At 34.2% G+C, this 8178-nt stretch overlaps 2 non-coding genes across 2 annotated transcripts; both read left to right on the forward strand.

Annotated features, from left to right (window-relative positions):
- The first annotated feature begins 1428 nt into the window (after positions 1–1428).
- Positions 1429–1509, forward strand: TRNAL-AAG (transfer RNA leucine (anticodon AAG)). Its single transcript has one exon. It is a non-coding gene; the product is annotated as a tRNA-Leu (tRNA).
- A 472-nt stretch (positions 1510–1981) lies between these two features.
- Positions 1982–2086, forward strand: LOC131593768 (small nucleolar RNA R71). Its single transcript, XR_009281149.1, has one exon. It is a non-coding gene; the product is annotated as a small nucleolar RNA R71 (small nucleolar RNA).
- Positions 2087–8178: the final 6092 nt, after the last annotated feature.

Genomic DNA, 8178 nt, shown 5'->3' on the forward strand with positions numbered 1-8178 from the left:
CAACTATTCAAACGAAACGTTATGTCCGTTTCTATTATTCATATTCAATTACGCGTTTGGCTCGACGAGCGTGCACTCCGCACTACCCTAACTCGTTTCAAACTTAACACATAATTGCATTGGCCTATAGTAAATCACATTACTACCAAAATGCATTGATGATACTAAAATCACCAACAGCCACTTGCCACTCATAGTCATAATTTATGCTACAATAAGAGGTTTTTCATGCTATGTACTGAGTGGTTGTCTTAATTAAATCATCAAAAAAGAACGGTGTCTGATTTCATTTGTGTCTTAGGCATGTATTTTGAAGTGATGAGATTGAATTTTTTTACAGTTTTTTTTTAATGCTTAAATAGTTGTGTATTTTTATATTATTTTATATCCAATAACTAATTTACTAAATAGTCCAAAGGTAAAATGTGAAACTGAAAATTGATAGTAGTAAATTAATGAAGTCCACCCGTAAAAGAGCTCCAACACGATGGTAGAGGTCTTCAATGGATTCCGGGTGCTCCAACACGATGGTAGAGGTCTTCAATGGACGGTGATGAAGTGTACCTACAAGGTTAATATTCTAACACCTAAGTCAGTAAAATCAAGGATAAAAAACTTGCATGTAATGAGTAGTATATTGGTGTGACACAAAGTCACACTCATATACCAACAACGGTTAGAACGATCCCTGGTGAACAACGCGCCCCATGCGGGGGATTGTTGGATGAATTTCAATGGTGGAGATGAGAATGGTGTATGGATTTAGTGCGGAGCTCCCTTGCGATAGTACACTTGTTCGTCAATTTGAGAATACATAGCTTTATATTGGACCTTAGTACTGAGTCGGTCTTATTGAGTTGCTTGACTCGTCCGGAACAGTAGTCCCTCAAGTCCGTGTTATGGGATACAAATATGGATTGTTGTAGAATTATCAAGACCACTATAAAACTGAGGTTGAATCTGGGTCATTGATCGTGTTTTTCAATATTGATTCTAAATCGTAGATCAATGACACCATTTTTGAGTAATTCTTTAATTATTAAATTACCATTTTTTTGGTTTTTAAATATTTGTCCATAAGATATTAAAAACAATTAGTTTAATTATATTATTTTTGAATAAATCTCTAAAGATGATAACAAGAATAAAATTTAATATATCTAGACATGAGTCCAATATCTAGTAGATGTGTACTTAGAAATACTAACTCAAAAATGTTAAGTCTTTAAAAAATTGATTTTTATTTCGGTTGACTAAAAAATAATTAATATTTAATTTTCGACTAACTGATAGTATGTTAGCTAAGCCTTTTTCAGTCCTGGGAAAAACAGACGTGTATATCTACTTGTTAAGTTGTCATGCCTTTTGAAATATATACTTGCATTAATCTTTGTATAAGTAAATTTGTCTTGATTATAATAACAACAAGTTGATATGGCCGAGTTGGTCTAAGGCGCCAGATTAAGGTTCTGGTCCGAAAGGGCGTGGGTTCGAATCCCACTGTCAACAAATTATTTTTCATATTTTTTTGCTTTAATTTTTCAGAGAAAGTCTATATGTCTCAAATTTTTATTCGTGTTCTCTTCATTATGATTAGGATTTTTTAATATTCGTTCATGCTGGCGGCGTCGTTCCTCTCCGTCAGGGTCCTTCTAATTTTTTTTAATATTCGTTCATGCTGGCGGCGTCGTTCCTCCCTCTCTGTCAGGGTCCTCCTAATTTTCTTGCCTCATACTCGCTTCCTTTAAAATTTAAGTGGTCTAAGACATCTACTTCATACTTGTCTTCTTTTTGAGGTGATCTCTCGGTGGAATTATAATTGATTTTCTATTGTTAATGGTTCTACATCATATCCTCTATGAAGGTATATGCTTATTCTATATTTTTATTCACAAGTGCCCTTCATGTAGCTGCATCAACTTTCATCCTCGTGGAGTACAGAAGACCATTTTAAAATGTATGTATGACCAACCATCTCTCAAGCCCATGTTGAGGACATAATCTCAACATTTCTTTAAATCGTCCCACGCTCCGTAGAAGGATTCTTCATCCTTATGAGTCAAACTAGTAATTTTGTTTTTTCGTTGGGTTTTTTACTAGGTGGGAAGTACCTAGCCAGAAATCAGGTTTCCAACGAATCCCATGTTGTGGTAGAATCAGAAGGTAGGGAATGTAACCAGGATCTAGCCATGTTCCTTAGAGAAAAGGGGAAAAACATTAATCAGATGACGTTATTGATAGTTTTAGAGTGTCGTAGAATTCGATAAAATAGATATAATGGACTAATCTCAAAAATCCCAGAGTATATTGGGTTCGATTTAGACAAGGAAGAATCAGATAATAAACACACAAGAATAAGAGAAAACACCTTAAGTTTGATGAGGATAAGACTCAACAATGGAGTAATAATTTAGATACTTCCAAAGGTAATAAGAAGAGCTCCTACAAGTCAAAATCGACAATCAAAGAATGCAAATATGGAGTATTTCAATTATGAAACCCCTCAGACCTTTTCTACCAATACTCTCCTCAACATTGATCCGCTGTCGTGCACGGATCAAAAACGAGTTTTTGTAAAAACTGTAGTAACGACGGAAAGGTGACTCGAATATCGTCTCTCAAGGACTCTTAATTATTACTAACTGAAATCAAAATTGGGGGGGTTGGTTGGTCGAATTTTAAAAAAAAAGTTCTTAAAATAAGTGATTCTGAAAATAAGCTGTTTTGAAAATAAGTGATTAAAAGGCAAACGAATTCACTGCTTCGGGTTCTACTTATCATCAATTGATACAACTACGATCTCTATCCTATTCGAACACAATATCATTCAACAAGCGTGATCGACATCGTAAGATATATATTCCTATTGCCGGATTAAGCATACGGTTAAAGATATCGCAATTTAACGGTTAAGCACTGTCGAATTGCGATCAAAAGTCAAGAACATGTATCAATTCAAATTTAATCAACAATATTATACGGAAATCGAATTAAGCAAACAATGATCATATAATATTATTGAAAGGAATAGAATTATATTTGTAGTTATAACAATTTCAAAGTATTGAACCTGAATACAGTAAATTCGTCCGGAAGGTTTAGTTCTCCATAGCAAAACGTGAAAGCTCTCAAAATTCGTGAAAAAATGGAAGATAGATGATACAGCCCGCGGCTGCCTAACCTAAGGGGAAGAAGAATGACCCGTTTTACAATCCAACTGGGTCAAACATACGACCCAGGCCCAAAACCAATTGACCCGAAACTTAACTAAAACTAGTGCTGCAACTTCAACGAATATTCTGGCCCTTCTACAGTCCGATCCTGACTTCGACTCAAACATAAGAATTGTAGCTCTTTCTCCTAGCTTTCCGGCGATTATTAGAACGCCTCAATCGGACTCCTGGAACTCCAGATATGATCGTTTCCGTGCAGACTGTTATTGCTGAAAAATTAATACGAAAAACAAATAAGTGCAAAAAATAAAATAAAATATAAAAACATATTAAAACATAAAAATAAATAAAACAAACCGAAGAAATGCTTGAGTACAAACATGGAAGAACGTGCATTAAAATGCACTGATCAAACATCATTCTCGAAAGTCATCAAATCCTTTTCTAGAATCAACAAGAACAAATAAGAATGCAAAGGAGAATTGATTCCAGAGTTTGTCATCTTGCTCGCAAGCTCACGGAAACTCGAATTGGATCTCCGAGCAGGTTCAATGATAACGACGATGAGAATGATTGTTTTTTTCTTGTTTGCTTGTGTTTGCTCTAATTGCTTTTCTCTTTGCCTTTTTTTATTTCCTATCCATGTTGCTTCTTTCCCTTGTACTCATATTGATTAGTTAATGGAGTAATATTTTCCTTTAAATTGTGTGTAATCAATGTGAATTATGTGCTTGCATGCTTATCATTCTTGTCTAGCATCTTTTCAAGCCTTTATGATTATGCCAAATGAGGAGAACTATACCCACAAGGGAGTAGAGTATTCTCTCTACTCATGTGAGGGGAAGTTTAACCAATTCAAAATTTACCCACTTGTTTTCTCTTTTACAACATCCCTGAGAGATGCATTGTCATCATAAAAAAGATGGAGCATATGGATCTATGCGCTTACAGGTTTTGACAGGGTGATCCAAGGTGATGAAGGTTATTGATAGCAAAGGTTCAATCAATTAATTATATATTTGGTTTTGATGATGACAACACCTGATACCAAACGATATCTAGTGAAGTCATTATCTCTTAAAGATAGCTCAACTGGTCAAATATGCTCAAGATGTTTCATCAAGCTATCCTTCTGAATATGCTCTTAATGATCAAGAGATCTCTGTGAAGTCAACACCATGGTCAAATGAGTTTCAAGTAAAGACGTCTATTTCAAGTTTTATCGGTGGCTTGAACTCTTTGATTATAATAATCAACTTGAAATTATTTGAAGCCTCATAAAGCTAGGAAACTCAAAGTTCTTGAAAGAAAGATTTAAAGCTTTAGAGTTATGAAAGAGATGTAGTGTGAAAGTTCATCTGATCGTGTCTGTTTGAGTGGCCAACGTCTTGTAAAGGAAGAAGGGTGTTTCTGGAAATACTATGGAAAAATAACACACATTAATAAATTTTGAGAAACCTCTCTTATTTTAATAAAACCATATGAAAATGTTTATAAGCCTATCTAACTGATTGGGGGATTATCTAATTAATTGGATGAATTTTCATAAATGGATAATTGATTAGCCCTAATCATTTAATCTATTATTATCACTTGGTTGATTCTAAAATTGATTGGAAGAGTTTCTTAATGATTGGTAACGACTAAATATCTAAACCTTCCATTTGTGGCTTAATTAATCGATTATTAAGGGCCAATAATTGATTGGCCTAATCGATTATGGAATTCATTTCACCCATGAATTATTTCCAAATTTAAACCATAATTTGATCTCACTCAGAAAACGAGCTTTGATCTCACTTTCTTAATCTCTCAATATTTTCTCTAAAACTCTCATTTTCTCACATATATTTTGCCATAGTGCTTTGACAGCGTTCTTGAGTCTAAGTGAGGATCATTGTTCTGGGTGAGGGCTTAACTATAATTTACCAAGATTGTATAATCTCTTTAGGAAATATTTCTTTTATAAGAAGTTATTTGGTTCCGAGATAAAATAGTAAAAGCTCTTGTTTGGTTTGAGGGATTGTCTTAGGAAGTCTCTATTTGATTTATGAGTTTCGTTAAGAACAAAAGCTCTCTTTTGATTTGTGAATATCAACCATTAAAATCCCCATAATGTTTCCTGAGCTTCTCACGATTAAAAGCCTTATCAGTTCAAGATTAGCCGATGTAAAACCTCATATTGGTTCCTGCGTTCAGCCTTGCGTAAGAGATCAGTTGGTTTTAGATTAGCCTATGTAAAGTCTCATCTCGACTCGAAGGTTATCCCGTGTAAAACTCAAGTTCCATTTGAAGGATAGCCAACTAAAAACTCCATATCAATTTGGAGGATAGCCAATGTAAAACTCTGTCTTGGTTCGAGATCAACCCGTGGAAAGTCTCTGTTTAGTTCGGAGGATAACCATTTTAAGCCATGCTCGCTATTTAGTTGAAAGTTAGTCTTTAAACTTCATATCCTTGTAGAAAGGTGTATGTGGGCATACCATATTGAAAGCTCTCAAGATTATTGGATACTCACAAGAAGAATTATTGGGGATAATAGTAGGTCAAGTTTGACCGAACTTGTATAAATCTATGATGTCTTTTTCTCTCCCTTATCTCCATTACTTTTAATTATTTTATTTCTACTGCTTATTTATTTGTTTGATTTTACAAAACAGTACAAACACTAATTTTACAAATGATTTTGTTTTCAATCGTTGTTTTTTAAACTTTTACAGTTCACCTTCTCTTGTGTATGGAGTCATATGTCCAATACGTCATGGTGTATCTCTTCAATGTCTCTAATATCATTCCTAGATTTTTAAAAAGTCTTCTTCATGTGTGCCTCCTCATCTGTCAAATTAGTGTTTAATGAATATATATATATATATATATATATATATATATATATCGGAGTCATTATGAAACAATTTCACTTCCAAAACTTTGGGAATTTGTCTTTGCATGATGCGGAGGGAGAATACTCAAGAGAGACCTGATTATCATCAAAATCCATTTCTGGGATCTCACAACGTATCTTGTGTGTAACATGATTAAGAGGCGCACCAAAGTGGTTCTAGTATTTAAAGCCTTTGAAGTTGTTCATATAAATGTCGAACATCTTCGACCATGTTTGAAAGAAAGCAAGCCTTGGGGAAAGTCAAGGTCAACATAAGTTCTTAGAAGATGAAACAAATGAACAAAAAAGTTAATGTAGAAACAAACTTCTTGTATTCACCCCAATATTAGAAAACTTTTACATAAGTCTAACTCACAAGGTGTAACTGTAAGGAAGTGATCCTCAAATGGTTCAAAACCCCCAAATTTGAAGTATGTAAAAGGAAGGGTGAACCTTATCATAAAGAACAAGCACTCATGAAAAGGTAACCAAAAATATTGAAGTGAATGTTAATGATGAGGACAAGGCTTTAATCTTGTTGAGCTCGTTACCTAGATCCTTTGAGAACTTTAAGGATGCCCTTCTTTATGGTAAGGAAGGTACTATCACTTTGGATGAAGTTCAGACGGCGGTAAAATCCAAAGAATTTTCAAAGGCGGAAGATTTGAAGATTGAAGATAATGGTGAAGGCTTAAGTGTGCCAAGAGAATGAGGTGAACATAAAGGGATGTCCAAATAAAAGAGGTTTGACAAATAAAAGGTAAAATGTTTTAATTGTCCAAAAATAGTCACTTTAAGAAGGATTGTCTTGTGAGAAAGGTCAATGAAGATTATGTTCAAGTTGTGATTGCCTTGGACGAGGATGGTTATGAGGATGCTGGTGCACTATCGGTATCGAGTTTGGAGACTGAAGACAGTTAGGTCATAAACTCAGGTTGCTCTTATCACATGTGTCCAAGAATAGAATACTTTAAGACTTTGAAGCTGGTGCAAGGTGGAGTAGTTTGCCTTGGTAATAATAAGGCTTGCAAGGTTAATGGTATTGGTACGGCCAGACTTAAAATGTTTGATGATTGTGAGTTTCTTATTCACAACTTGAGGTTTGTTCCAGTACTCAAGCGAAATTAGTTATCTATAAGCATGTTTGATGATCTAGGTTATTGCTCTAAAGTTGAACGTGGAATGTTGCAGATTTTGCATGATGAAGTGATTATTGCTAAAGGGTCTAAAATTTGTGGTATATATATATATATATATATATATATATATATATATATATATATATATATATATATATATATATATATATATATATATAAGGTTCAAACGTTGTTATTCGTTCATCATTAACTAGTGGTGGCTTTCATGACAAGAAAAAGTTATGAGATTTGATGTCAAGACGTTATGAATGCCTTGAGGCTATTTCAGAAGTGTATAAAAATGCATGTTACCGCTGAGTTGTTATTAAGTTTTTGGGGAAGGGCTTATGTCAAAACCGCTTACTTGGTTTATAGAGAATTTCTTCGGAGGAATAATAGTAAAAACCAAGGGATAAACCTGTTAGAAACTATAATCGAGAAAACACGGTTTGAGGTGGATTTTCCTACTATGGATACTAGTAATAGTGAGGGAACGGTTACATAGATCTCTAATTATTATTTGATTCATGATAAAGTAAGGATATGAATTTTAGCATCTAAAAGGAACGATTATGCTAGCTTTGGGTGTTATACTTTGATTTTGGCTGAAGGGTTACAAAATTCATAAAGAAGGACCTTCAGGGAGGCATTTGAAAGCAGTCGGAGTCAATGATGGTTGGAGAATCATACTTTGATATTTTTAAATTACCTAGGCAAAAAAGAGTAATTAGAAATAAGTGGATGCAAGTGGAGAGATCAAGATTCAAGGGTGACTTGAATTTGATCAAAGTTATTGATTAGAGTTTGAACATGATAGAGAGCAGCAAGGTTGTTGATGGTTAAATTGACATCAACACAGTTTCAAGTCAAAGTGGAGATTTTTGAAGTGTGCCTTAAAACCTTTGTTGATGAAGGGAAAGAAAACAAATTTCAAAATTTCCAAAAATCAGGAAGCTGGAAAACAGCAAGAATGTTCGGTTTAGGC

Source organism: Vicia villosa, linkage group LG3, assembly GCF_029867415.1.
Source record: "Vicia villosa cultivar HV-30 ecotype Madison, WI linkage group LG3, Vvil1.0, whole genome shotgun sequence".
NCBI lineage: Eukaryota > Viridiplantae > Streptophyta > Magnoliopsida > Fabales > Fabaceae > Vicia > Vicia villosa.